The sequence below is a fragment of the Apium graveolens genome, chromosome 6 (assembly GCF_009905375.1).
Source record: "Apium graveolens cultivar Ventura chromosome 6, ASM990537v1, whole genome shotgun sequence".
In the NCBI taxonomy this organism is placed as follows: domain Eukaryota; kingdom Viridiplantae; phylum Streptophyta; class Magnoliopsida; order Apiales; family Apiaceae; genus Apium; species Apium graveolens.
Window position 1 is genome coordinate 134,926,311 of NC_133652.1, and position 15,844 is coordinate 134,942,154.

Here is a 15,844-nt window from a genome sequence, read left to right on the forward strand (position 1 = left end):
ATGGAGAGATGCAACTACAGATGAGCTGAGTGAATTCATGGACTTCATCAACTACAGTGGCTCAATCAACTTGGCAAGCCTGAACAGGACAAACCTTAGGAAAGAATGGTCCTTTGTGTTTGATTCTGTAGTGAGGGCTTTCACCTGCAGAAAAACTGGCTTTGACAACATCTCAAGTGTGGTGCAGAAGTTGGTGTTCTCAATAGCTCACAACAGGCATCTGAATGTTGGGGCTCTAATTCTGGAGGAGCTGGCTACCAGGCTTACTATGCCTTTGAAGAATAGAGGTAAAGAAATCTTTTTGCCAAGGTTTATTATGTCTACTTTAGCTCATAAAGTAAATGACATATATTTGTTAGCTGGTATTGATAGTAGTAGAATTGGAAATTATAAGCAAGTGTCCAAAATAATATTTGGCTCACTTACTACAAAGAATAAGGTGAGTGTAAGTCTTAGAATCACTCCATTTATGTTGGAGAGATTCAGGACTTATCCTTACCCTATGCCAGATATGAGGGCTCCTCAATTTGCTAGTTCAGTTATGGTTCCTGAGCCTGTGGAAGTACAAACACAGGCACACCAACAGGGACCTTCCAAAGCCGCAGCCCCTTCTTCTAAACCACTAGATGTTAGCAAACCAACCACTTTAGTCTCTCAAAAGACTGAAGTGAGTAAAAAGAAGAGAAAGGAACCAACCCTTGCTGTTGTGAATGAGAGTGAAACAGTTCAAACTGAACCAGAGTCACCCTTGGTCAAGAGACCAAAGAAGAGTAAGATACCTGAGTTGACCACTCAAAACACCTCTGTGTCCTCCCAAAAGGGTATAATTGAACAAATGGGGAGTAAACAGTTACTAGATGCATCCTCTCAACAGGGTGTATCTATAGAAAAGAGCATTCACCCGAATGCATCCTGTACTGAGTCAGCACAACCTGCACCTAGAGTGTATGGTAGAAGAAATAAGGATGGCACAAACATTGAGGGCACATCATTTGAAGCTCTCTTATCCATTCAGGGGGAGCTACCAACACTCACAACTGAGCAAACTTCTCTAATCTCTCAAATTTCTTCATCATATAGAGCACTTGAATCTGATTCTCAAGTGCACCAACACTCAAGTGACATGGTTCATGAAACTGTGATCACCACCCAGAACCAACATCTAGATGGTGAGAGGTTACTAGCTGGGATAGACCTTGATGACACCATCAAAAACATGAGGTTTCATCAGTTTTTACTAAAGACCCCATGGTCACTCTTGCACCTTCATGTGCACAATCATCTTCACAAATGAATATGTTTGAGGGTAGTACTCTTGAGGGAGAGCTATCTAAATCCTCTCCAATTCAATTGGAGGTTCCTCTAGAAGGAACAACTCCCCTCAAAACCCTAGCTGAAATTGCCTTGGAAGTTGAAGCTAGGAGTACAATTGTCAATGACCCTGTTATGGGAGAGGCAAGTTCATCACATTTATATGACAGTGCTCAGCAAGGTGCACAAAGGTTTGAGGCTGGTGTACATGACAATAACCCAGTCAAATCCTCTCCAACTCTAATGGAGGTTCCCACTACATGTGGCGAACAACAAACTGTCAAAACCACAGATTTATCTGTGAGTCAAACTATGACTTCAGTCACAGGTGGTAATCTGGACATTTCTCAATAGCCATCCACATCTCAATCCAGCCAACCACATGTCATGGCTCAATGGCTACAAGATATAGAAGCTCAACCTTCTACAGTTGATGACATGTTGGTAGATCAAATCTCAGGCTTGGCCAATCTCTCTCAGTAATTGCTCACTTCAGACATGGGGAACCAGGAATATCAAGCTATACTGATATGCTTCAATAAAGAGGTTGAACAATAGAAGGAGAAGATAGTAGATGAGGCTGAAGAGGATGGCAATGTAGATGTCTGGTTGTCTGATGACCATGTGGCAGAAATGGATGAAGTTTTAGCTAGATTCAGGAGGGAGTACATAACTATTATGGGAAGCAATGCTAAATCTCTCACTCCTCCTGAAGTCTATGATGCCATCATGGATGTGCACAAAGCCCAACTCAAGGCTTTCCATCTCTTTGGAAAGGCCCTTGAAGTAAAATTGACTGGACATGAAGATAAAATCAGGAAGCTGATCAAGGAAAAGATGGATGCCATTGTGCCTTCTCAAAAGGACATCAAGAATAAATTCCAATCTTTCACTGAGCAAATGTCAAGGATGAATCTGGCCTCCATGGAGAAGGAAGTGTCAAATATGAAGAGTTCTTTCAAGGCCCTGTGTAAACAAGTTCAAGCTCAAATCACAAATTCAAATGATACCGGGGTCAAGCTAAATCAAATACATACTGCTAGGTATGAGCCTTCATTTCTTCTCATGGAGGGTGTCAGAAAAGCTGTTGATGAACACTTTGGGTCCTTCTCAGCTTCAACGGTCTCCACTACCTCTACTCCTCAAATAAAAGAACTTCAAGATCAAATTTCTTCACTTCAAGCTTCCAACTCAGATTTATCTTCACAAGTCAGAGCTCTAACCACATTGGTTGAGAGTCAACAACATGATATTCAGGCCCTAGTGGAGTCCCATAAGCATTTACAAATGCAGAATACAGTTGCTTTGGGAGCCATTATGGGAAAACTCAACATACCACTGCCATCATTGCCTGAAGCTGTAAGACCTGAGATTCCTACTCCCCTACTCATGCCTGTCACCAAGACTAAGGGGGAGATAGATGCAAGGCTAGCACAATCAAAACTCAAAAGTCAAGTACAAGGTCTAGAACAAGAGAGGCTCCTTATGGCTGCCCAAGGTCCAGGAATGACACAAGAGTTTGACAATTTGCTCACTGGACTAAGGAACTCTCTCAACAACAACTTCTTCACTTACAAAACGACCTTGGAAAAGACTATCAATTACATCAGGGTGCTGCAGATCCCAGTCAAGGACCAGCTTTTGGAGAAAAGGATAGTGATCAATCTTAATGATTCTGGTGTAGACAGATATATGCAAGTCAATATCAATTATCTAATTTCTAGAAGAGCATCTGAGGTGGATATTTTGATTAACAAGGTCAGGATAATCACCAATGAAGAGAAAATGCTACTAGCAGAGTTGAAGAAGGCTCATGAAGCTGCATTCCCAGAAGCCTATCTACATTCAAGCAAAGGGGTGCACTATATCTGCTCTACAACCAAGCAACTGAAATATTTCCAAGTACCTAAAAAATGTGTCATGGCCAACAGAAGACTGATAATGGTGCTTGAGTCTGGGCTGAAAAGTAAGAAATTGAAGACTAGTGAAGATGAAGCTATGATCAAGATTCTGAGGAGATATATTGATAACCCTGAAGCCAATTTGCCTAAAACTCAAATCAACAAAGATGACTTGGGTGATGATGAGCAGAAGAAAGATGGTCAAAACCCTTCTAGCTCAAACTCAAGTCAATCTAGCAAGGCAATTGGTGGAAAAAGTGATAGTGAGAAAGAGAAGGAGAAGAAAAGTGGATCTGAGACTCAAAGGAGGGGTGGAAGGAGACAAAGACAAAAGAATGATACCTCACAACCCCTACAAACCCTAAATATCCAAATACCAATTGCTAAACCTTCACATTCAATCTCATCAAAAACTGCTCAACCTCAAACCTCTAAGTCTAAATATTTCTACAAGCTCACGGCAAACTCTTTCATCAAAACTCAAATCACTCACAGCCATACTTATCTGAAAAGACTCAAAACTGTACCTTCATTCAAGCCACCCCATAAAACACACTTCAAAACAGTTGGAATAGGTCCAAAAGAAGCCAAGGTCAAGAGAAGATTCAGAAGACAAAGAAGACAAAGAAGAAGATAACTGATAGCTGAATTTCTCAATGATCATGGATTTGGTGAAAAGGCCATCTGGAACAGAGATGATCAAGATGATTTCCAACCTCTAAATGTTGTTGATTCAGATGAAGACAACTTCCAACAGCTAGCTGAAAGAATGGTCAGAGTTTGGGTTGTTAACATCAAAGAAGTTAGAATCTACTACAGTGATGGGTCCTTTGAACAACTTGGAAATAGACTAATGGATTCTCTCTCAATTGTTGAACTGAAAAGGGTGCTAAGCTTGATGAATGGTAAAGATTCAGCCACTAAGGCATGGAGAACAATATTGGCAGTGTTTGTGGTTAACAGAGAGGAGATGAGAGATGAGCATAGAGCTTTGCTAGCTAAAAAGAAGAGAAAATATGAGCATGACATTGATGAGTATATTAGAAGATCAGAAGAAAGGCAGCAGGCAAGAGCAGAATATCAAAGGATGGAAGATTTCTGAATGTAAAAGCTGGCTATTTGTCAAGATACAGGATAGGGATGTTAGCTACTTATCCTAAGCAAGATTTGCTGAAACTAATGGAGGCTCTAACTGTTGGATTTTTAAACGCAGCGGGGCGTGGAAAAACACTTTTTACACATACAAAATCCAAATAAAAGCATATAAATCGTGAATAAAAATTTGAGGGATCGAATCTAACCTTTTAAAATAATTCGGAGACAACGATCAGAGATCCTTAGCAGTTGCTCCTCAAGTGTGAAGCACTCCACCGGTATCCACCAAGAAAACGACTTTTAGGAGGAGGAGGAGGTGGAGAGAATTTGGTTTTCTAAAACTTTTGGGTTTCTGGGGTTAGAATAAAATAGGGTCTATAATAGTGTATTTATAGGAAATTTTTTCAGCTGAAATTTTCCCATAAATATTATTATTATTTTCCCATTTATTATTCTTATTAATAATTAAAACACCTTTTAATTATTAATCCTTTTTCTAAACACTTTAGAAATAATTCTCTCTCTTGATTTAATTTCCAAAAATTAAATCCTTTAATTAATAATATTAAGAACTTTTCTTAATTAATTTATAATCAATTAAATCTCATTTAATCAATTATTAAATTTTCCAATTAATTATTTATTTCACAAATAAATAATTATTAGCCATTATTAATTAATTCCTCCACCAATAAATTATTCTCTTTTTATGGTGTGACCCTGTAGGTTCAATATTAAGCCGGTAGTAGAAATAAATAATAATAAAACTATTTTATCATTATTTATATAAATTCTCTAATTTATTAAATATGATTAATTAATTAGTCACATTTATTCTACATCGTGAGTGATGCTTCTCAACATATCGCGACTATCCGGATAATATGAATTCACTGCTTAGAATACCAAGAACCTGTCAGTGAATAGTTACCGTACAATAAACTCCTTCTACCCTACAATGTCCCGATTAAATACAAGGCATGGATCTCGTGTCAAGCCTATCTAATTCAATCACTTTGCTTACCATTTACTATGCGTAGTTCTATGCAAATTAGAAACTCCTTTCTAATTTCATTTACTCTGGCCAGAGATTCCTGAACTAGCATAAGTGGATCAGCCTTGAACAGTCGCTTCCTTCACTGGAAGGGGTAGATCCTTTATTGATCATACACTATCTTCGTGTACAAATTCTATACCCAGAAGAGCCCTAATAATTGTCCCTGGAGACTAAGAACTAAACCAAAGCATAGTTCAGTGTACACAAGATGACTATGATGACCTCAAGTCTAAGGATACTTGTACAACTATCACTATGTGAACAACTACTGACACGTGAGTGAACTCCATCAGTTGTTCAGCTGTGCGAGTCATGTTCAGTGAACTTATTCTATAATAAGCACCTACATACTAGCTATAGTGTCACCACACAAATGTCTATGAGAACAGACATCCTTCATAATGAAGCAAGCATAGTATGTACCGATCTTTGCGGATTATTAATTACCAGTTAGTAATCCTATGACCAGGAACTATTTAAGTTTAGAGTTATCATCTTTTTAGGTCTCACTATTATGATCTCATCATAATCCATAAAAAGCTTTACTCTAAACTATGGTATATCTTATTTAAACACTTAAATAGATAAAGCCCATAATAAAAACAAAACAAGTCTTTATTAATATCAATGAAATCAAAACAGATTACATAAAAGTTATTCCTAAATCCTAATACATGATTGGACTTAGGACATATTCCTTTCACTAACTGACACCCCCATCCTAGAAGAATTAAAAATACTTGTACAGATTAAGAACATAATTGAGAAAGGATCAAAAAGCTCAGTCTTTACCTAACTATTGTAAACTGTCAAATGTTCAATGTATAAGTGTTGTATCAACTTTTGTATTATTTTATTTTCATTCTTTAACTTGGGGTTAGTCTTGTTAATAGGCATGAATTTATGATAAGCAATCTTCTCACAAATTGGGGGAGATTGTTGTGCAAGACATGCCTATATCATAACAAGACTAAGTCATATTGACAACCCTAAGATTAGTTGTATTGTAACCTTAATCTGTAATTTATACTTGTAACACTTAATGTCTGTAAAATGTAAATGGAGCAGACTGGAGCATTTTTCCCTAAACAGTGTCAAGCCTAAGAATTCTATCTAGAAGAAGATCAAGAAGGTCATGCCTCAGAAGAATTATGAAGAAGCTTGGAGTTGAATAATTCTGTTTGGTGAAAACATTCTAAGTCAAGATCTCTACAAGTCACAGAATTATGGTTATAGAGAAGTCATTCGAGAACTTAGAAAGACCTATCGAGAACTCAGGAATTGTCTATCGAGAACTCAGGAAATGCTATTGGAGATATCGATAAGTCAGATACCCATTCGAGAACTCAGAGATACCGACAAGTATACATTCATTAAAGAACTCTGAGTTATCGATAAGCCAAAGTCCATTAGAGAACTCTGAGTTATCGATAAACCAAAATTCACTAGAGAACTCAGAGTTGTCGATAAGTCAAGTCAACAATGAAGTTTCAGAGATATCGACAAGCCAACATGCCTATCGAGATGTCGAGTTCTCTACAGCTTAATTGGAGATCTCGAAGTGAAGAAATTTCTCTAAGTACAGAATTGCAGAACAGTTCAATATCCAAGGTTGCAAATCAACAAACAATTCACACAGCTGGATTGACAAGTCTACAAAAAGCAGCTTGAGAGATGTACAAGATTAATGGTGAAGATTAACTGACAAAAGAGGATCAACCAATACACAGTGGATGAAGATATGCTAATCTAGATATGGAAATCTCACTTTTCCCTTAAATAGAAGTGATTAGTGACAGGTTAGAAAAGTGATTAGCACTTCTTATTGTTCACTGTGTAAACCAAAGTTAACTATCATATAAAGTTAACTGAGATCCTTTGTTTAAGATAGGACTGAACAGATTAGAAATTGTATTCTCTCTTAAGAAATAAGTTAAGTTCTAAACCAAGAACTTAGAGATTTTGTAGCAAAACACTGCTTGATTTTTAATATAAAATTAAGTTAGTTTTGAAGATCTTTGTTTTACATATTTGTATTGTTATTTATGTTTAACATCTATTCTACAAAATCATTGATAACAACCAACTGCTAAACCCAAAGTCGATCAAAAAGTAAACATTTAAGCCAAAACACATTCACCCCCCTGTGTTGTATTCATATCTAACAGAGTTGCTCGGTTACGACTCAAGCTCAATTTATATTTTCTCACTAGAAAGTTTATGTTCGGCTTGTTAATTAATGAACTCAAGCTCGAACACGTTTTTTTTGTTTGATAGGAAAGCTCGACTCGGCTTGATATGCCAGAAAAAATAATGAAAGTTCGGTTTATCTACATTAAAACTCGGCTCGACTCTACTAGTGAACAGCCCTATCTTGGATTCAGAAGTTATTCAATGTGTTTCTTAATTTTTAGGAGGAAATTACAACATTGTTTTAGAGGAATAGAGGTTACTTCATAGCTCCAATGATCTTTGAATTTGAGAATTTTTCCGAGAGGAGTGTGTATAAAGCAAGGGCAATTTGTTAATGCAATTGCTTAGATCTAAATGGCTATTTAGAAGCTTTAAATTTTATTTTATCAGTTTTACGAAAATTAAGTAATTCATTAAATTTTACAGCATATAAAACGCTAAATCAATGAAATACGCAAGGCTCCTACAACACAAAGCTACAAATTTAACAGTTGTATATCCCTAGTCATATTTATTAAACATAAAGTTTCTTCACATGGATTATAGATAAGAAATAATTGAATAACATTCGTAGTTAGCAAATATGTCAAGATCAATAAATTTTACAAAAAATAAACAAAAAGTTAGCGCATCAATATATGATCTGAAAAGGCCCCCCGTACTTTATTTATATACACATGGATTACAAAGTCACTTGGACTGTATTTAGATTCATATGCATTGGTGGATGGTCAAAACTGAAAGAAACATAACGATATAATCTATCGCTTAAGACAAAATACCTTTTAATATTTGCAGTGAGAAGTCAGCTTGCTCCTCTTTCCCTTTTCATTCGTATTTTTACGGTGTTTTGCAGATTTTATGACTGTTACTGAAACTGTTCAACAATAGTGTTACTCTATTCTATCCCATAATAATAGTACTCATTTACCCATGACGACCAACCAAATAAATTATACCGCTAAAACTCCCTTACTCCTATTATATATAGGATATTATATGCGATTGGATAAAAAATTCTATCGAATTAAGATGGTTGGTTTCGAGGTTTAATTTTTTCGGTCAACATCATTTAGTTTATATTTCATGTTTTATATGAATATTTACATATATATCTATATATTATATTTAACTTTACACTATATAGTATATTTTACTTTATTTGAAGATGCATAATTACATTTTATACGTATGTATATACAAAAAATATAATTTACATTACTAGAACTATATTGTTATTCAAAATTTTATACGTATCATAATGTTTAACTTTTTAATTTAACTTATTCAAGTTGACCCAATCTTAATCAAACTGATGTACGATGAGTAAGGTTGACTACCGGTTTATTTTTTATGCATTGGTTCGGAAATTATCAAATAAATTTAGTTGGGCCAATTATAAAAGCATCCTTAATTATGCCAAACCATGAACACCCCCATATATATAATTAACCAGTTATGATTTAATTAACCAAATGCTACATTAATTATTAAGCGGTTATAATAATTATCTTAATAATCTGAGAATCAAATTCTAGATTGTATATAGAGTTATAAAAAGTAGGGATCGGAATTAATCGGTGTAAACATCATTCAGTTATAAACTAGTTTACTAAGACGTTGTGAAGGTGCTTTTAGATAAAATATATGTAAAAAATTATTTTATATTATTTTTTTTTGAATTTTTTGTTTCGTGCCGATCATTCTAAAATTATGATAAATATAGAATTTTAAATAAACGCTATATAATTAAACATGTTTACTCTCAATGAGCCGCTCTTCTACGATTTATAAACGTGCTTTTAAATAAAATATCCATAAAAAGTTAAAATAATATTATAATTTTTTTGAATTTCTGGCATCGTGTTCATTATATTTAAAAATTCCGAATAAATGTAGAATTCCAACGAAACACTCTCTAATTAAACATGTTTACTCTCAATGAGTCACTCTTCTACGATTTTTTTTGCCATTGGAACTCTTGATTTGGACCCGGTATTTAGTAAATTGTTCTTTGCAATGACCTATATACCTCGGGTTTTGGCTAGCTACTCCCGACATCCATCAATCTAACTGAACTGCGTATTCCTGCTTATTTATGATCAGATTAGGCAATAAGTAATTGAACAAACCTAAAAATAGAACAATAATCTTAAATTATAAAATAACAGTACATTACTATGAACCCTAAGATCAGACCCCCTAAACTTGTAAGCTGAAAGACATATCATAAAACACAAATATTAGTACATTCACAATTTCAGTCACACCACACAATCAAGATAATCATAAAATTAAGAGTTTAATTCTGAAATAACACATATACATAAAAATATATACAAAGAGATAGAATGAGACCGCTAAACATTGTTGCATTTGCTCTTGATATTTTTTAAACTCTTCTCCAATAATAAACCCCTTGTTCTTATATTTCGATTTATTGATTCATAAACATGAGTTTATAATTATTTTTGACTTGTTGTGCAAGATTTTTTTTTACTTGAAAAGAAAGTTTAGAAAAAATATATAAAAAAATAATTCTCCTAATTAGTAAATCACTTAAGAGAAATCGACCAAAATACCGATATTTGAGGAAACAGTGCCTGATTTGCCTATATGCGAGTTTTGGGCCTTAAATACCCAGCAATACGCTAATGAATAATGTGTATCCAAATTTAGCATAAACCAATCAACGATACAACACTCCAAGACCTTTTTTGCTCAGAAATCTTTTAGACACCTTCTCCGATCGTCGTTGGATCGGGTGGTACTAGTCATCGATACTATATGCCAATGAGCTAATCGAACTATTCATCTTCATCAAAACAACATGCTCCCAATGAACAATTTAGCATCCACAATTCACCTAAATTATGCGTGTATATGTGTGAAAGGGTTGTTGTTATTGTTGTGTGTATAATAATAAAAAAAGGTTTGGTGATGTAATTGTGTAGATGAGTGATCTTCAATAATTTTGGTAAAAAGAGAATCCATAAACTTTACAGTTATGAAGGCGAAGAAGAGATGCACCAGTTTCTAATGCGTATCTCTAATATGGCTTCCTCATATGCATATTGTTGTCTACTCAAATAGAATGAAGAGCTGGTGATTCGAGATAAGCATGTATCTCATGCGCCTCTTGTGTTACGAGTCCAGGAAATGCATATCCAGTCGGTTAAAAGGGTCGCGCCTGCCGTCTCTCAGCATATTGAGCCATTGCTTTTGTGGTTTAAACACAAAGGGCCTTCCCCCATCTTTTGAAGAATTGACTTGAAGAGAAAGTTTTAAAAAATATTAATAAAGAATTTTTATCTTCCTTTGACTTGTTGTGCAAGTTTAAGTATTTTTTTGACATGGATAGAAAGTTTAGAAAAATATTAAAATAGACTTTTTACTTTCCCTCTAATAGTAAATCTTTTAAAGTTTTTTTTGACTTGAAAAGAAATTTTAAAGAATATAAGATAATTGTAACTTTTATTAATAAGATTAACTCTTTTTTGATTGGACAGAATGTTTGGAAAAATATTACAATACACTTTTTGCTTTCCCTTTATTAATAAATCTTTTAAAGTTATTTTCGACTTGGATAGAAAGTTTAAGAATATAAGGTAATTTTAGTTTTTATTAATTTTTAATTCAAAAATTGAGGAAATTCGAAAAATATAATGAGTCGATCTAAGAGACACCGCATAAACGCATTAATATTCTCTTTTATATAAGTGTGTGTGTGTATGTGTGTGTGTATAGTCGCGCTCCAATGAGAATCCCTTAATATGAGAACTAAATGAGAACCAGTGATTATATCATTTATGATTGTGATTTAACTATTTATCATTGCAACTGTTAAATCACCACCGTCAAATCAAAAATAAATCACCACCTTAAAAACATAAAATCACCACCATCAAATATCAAATCACCACCGTCAAATCAAAAACCATCACCAGAAAATGAAAAATTACCACATCAATTTCAGTCATCACTTCCAACCTCCTAAAAAACATCAGATTAAACTGATATTACCACTAATAATCACTATCATATATAAATTACCATCGTCACCCCTCGTAACTCCGGTGAAATTATTATCGATCACAAATTTCAATCACTGCATCAATTACGTACACTGTCACCACAATCAAAACATAAAATCACCACCTTCAAATATGAAATCACCACCGCCAAACCAAAAATCATCACCAGAAAATGAAAAATCACCACATCAATCCAGTCATCACTTTCAATTAGCTCTTCTGGAAACATACAAAACACCATATTAAACCGATAATACCACTAATAATCACCATCATATATAATTTACCATCACCACCCCTCGCATCTCTATTGAAATTATTATCGATCACAAATTTCAAATATTGTAGCAATTACGTTCACTGTAACCACCAGAGCAAACACCTTACCTTCATTAACACAACCTATAATCACTAGCATCTTTTCAAAAATCATTAGGTATCACTAACATCCTTCTTTAAATCGCTAGATGTAAATCAACATTCCTCCACCATAAAACTCACCGTCTATGCAAATTTTTAATCCAAATCATAAACATTTCGTCACTATCAAACTAGATCGGAGAATAGTGCAGTGGTAAGAGTAAATCGAAGATGAAGGAGTGTGATTGTAGCTTTAAAATATAGACCAGATGTTTGCATCGATTATGATGACATATCTGAATATATATGAATGATCAGAATAGAAAAAAGTCAAAACACGAAAAATGCTCGGAATAATCAAATTAGGTCAGAAAGGAGTTTTGCCGAGACTTCCGGGTAGTAAAAATGATTGAAGTTGGACAATTCCTGATTATTCAAAATAATTTATTATTAATCTGAAATATAATTTATTAAATCTATAAATCCTTTATAAAATCATATAACAACCTATAAATTAATAGAAAAATATCAAAACAATATATACTTTATTTTAGACATATAAAAATTAAAATTCACAAATTTTATCACATATAAACACCAAACATGTATATCAACTAACACATAATTCACCAAAAATTCATATAATAATCACATAATATTTATTTATTGACAAAAATAATTACATGTAATATCTTGGATATTACATCCTCCCCCCCTTAAAATGATTATGTCCTCAGAATCTCCTAAGTAAACAAACAAGGGTACTTTTCACGCATATCATTTTCTAATTTCGAGGTTGACTCTTCAATCTTTGGGTTTCTCCATAATACTCTTATTAAATTTACCACTTTATTTCTTAACACTTTCTCTCTCTTCTCTAGAATCTCTATTGGACACTAACTTGTTTCTTAGAAACTGAGAGGTTCCTGTTGTTCTTTTCTGTCTATTCTACAACCTGCATAATCTGCATCTAAATAACCAATTAGATCAAAACCAGAATCTCTAGGATACCAAATGCCAAGTTTTGGTATTACTTTGAGATATTTAAAAATTCTCTTAATAACTACTAAATGAGATTCTCTAGGATCAACTTGAAATCTAGCAAAAAGACAAGTAGCAAACATTACATATGGCCTACTAGTTGTTAAATATAAAAGTGGACCTACCATGCCTCTATAATTTGAAATATCTACAAACTTTTCAGTTGTGTTTATTTCAAGTTTGGTTGAAGTGGCCATAGGAGTTTTTGCATATGTACAATCCATTAAGTTAAGCTTCTTTAAAAGATCATGAATATATTTGGTTTGATTAATGAATATTCCATCATTAACTCGCTTAACTTGGAGACCAAAAAAGTAAGTTAGTTCTCCCATCATGCTTATTTCATATTTACTTTGCATTAGTTTAGCAAACTTTTTACAGAGTTTTTCATCTGTAGAGCCAAATATAATATCATCTACATAAATTTAAACAAGTATACTAGATCCATTAACATTTCTAAAGAAAAGAGTTTTATCAACAGTACCTCTTGTGAAATAATTTTCTAGAAGAAATTTTGACAAAGTGGCTCTAGGTCTTGCTTCAATCCATAGAATGCTTTCAAAAGATTGTAAACATATTCTGTAAAATTGGGGTCTTCAAAACCAGGAGGCTGACTAACATAGACTTCCTCATCCAAATCTTCATTTAGAAAGGCACTCTTTACATCCATTTGATAGATTTTAAAATTGGTTTGGGTAGCATAAGCTAGAAAAATTCTGATAGCTTCAGGTCTTGCAACAGGAGCAAAAGTTTCATCAAAATATATCCCTTCATATTGACAATAGCCTTTAACAATCAATCTGGCTTTGTTCCTTATGACTATGCCATTTTCATCCATTTTGTTTCTGAATACCCATTTGGTGTTAATATGAGTTTTGCCTTTTGGTTTGGGTACCAACTTCCAAACTCCATTCCTTTTAAATTGGTTTAGTTCTTCCTGCATAGCTAAAACCCAATCAGGATCCAACAAAGCTTCTTCTACCTTCTTTGGCTCTTCCTGTGACAAGAAGCTATTATACAGACATTCATCTTGAGTCGTTTTCCTTGTTTGCACTCTTGAAGATGCATCACCAATTATTAGTTCAAATGGGTGATCTCTAGTCCATTTTCTTTGTTGTGGTAGATTAGCTCTAGATGAAGAAGCCTCAAAGTTGTCTTGATGTGTGACTAAGTTCTGATTAGAAGAAACTCCCCATGAGTTTGTGGATCTTTGACTTGAAGTTGTGGCCCTTTCTGTGTGTGATCTAAAATGACTTTCAACTCCTATTGATGGCTCGATGGATGTTAAATTTTGTCTTTCGATGGATGATGCAGTTTGTCTCTCAACGGATGATGCACCTTGTCTTTCAACGTATGTAGAATTCTGTACTTCATTTGTTGCTGACTTTTCTGCATTTTCCTTAGAAATTATTTCTTGATCACTTTCATCATCACTGTCATCACGGTTCATCTCAACATTGTCATATGGAAACCTTCATCTTGCAGTCCTTCAATCTCTTTAACATCAAACACAACATATACAGATTTCATAACAATGTTGGTTATAAAATTGTAGACTCTATATGATTTTTCCACAGCATATCCAACAAATATACCTTCATCAGTTTTGGCATCAAACTTTCCATGTTGCTCAGTTTGATTCCTTAGAATGTAGCATTTGCATCCAAAGACATGAAGAAAGTTAAGTGTTGGTTTCCTGTTCTTGAACAGTTGATAAGGAGTCATGCATTTTGCTTAATTGACCAAAGAAATATTCTGAGTGTAGCATCCAGTATTTACAACTTCTGCTCAAAAATAAGTTGGTAACGTTGATTCTTCTAGCATTATCCTTACAACTTCAATACAAGACTTATTCTTTATTTCCACAATTCAATTTTGTTTTGGAGTCCTTGCTGCTGAAAACTCATGTTTGATCCTATTTTCTTCACAAAACAATATCATTGCAGAATCCTTGAACTCGGTTCCATTGTCACTCATGATTCTTCTAACTTTGAGATCAGGATGATTGTTGACTTGCCTTATATGATTGATATTGATTCCACTATCTTCATTTTTAGATTTTAGGAAATATGTCCAAGTGAACTTTGAGAAATCATCCACAATCACTAGGAAATATCTTTTCTTTGAGATTGAAAACACATTGGTCGGTCCAAATAAGTCCATATGCAATAGTTGCAGTGGTTTTTCAATTGTAGATTCAATTTTCTTCTTGAATGATACATTGATATATTTTCCCTTTTGACAGGCATCACACAGTCCATCCTTTGAGAACTCAACTTAAGGAATGCCTCTTGATAGGTCTTTCCTGACTAACTCATTCATAGTCTTGAAGTTCAGATGGGACAGTTTCTTGTGTCATAACCAACTTTCATCTTGAGTTGCTTTGTTGAAAAAATAAATAATGGAATTTGCATTGGATGAGTTGAAGTCAGCTATATACATATTTCCTTTTCTCACTCATGTGAGAACCACTTTTTTGTTCTTTTTTTTGTAACAACACATGCTTTTGAATTGAAGGTTACAGAGTTGCCCTTGTCACATAGCTGGCTGACACTCCGAAGGTTGTGTTTGAGTCCATCCACTAGAGCAACTTCTTCAATAATGACATTATCTTTTGAAATCAAGCCATATCCCACAGTATAACCTTTGTTGTTATCTCCAGAAGTGATACTTGGGCCAACTCTCTCTTTGAACTCGGTGAGTAGGGTAGAATCTCCAGTCATGTGCCTTGAGCAACCACTATCCAAATACTAAAGATTATTTTTGTTTACCTGATTGCTTGAAGAACTGACTTCTGATTCATCTTATTTGGCCATTAGGACTAAGTTGACATAACTTGTTTTTTCATCCTC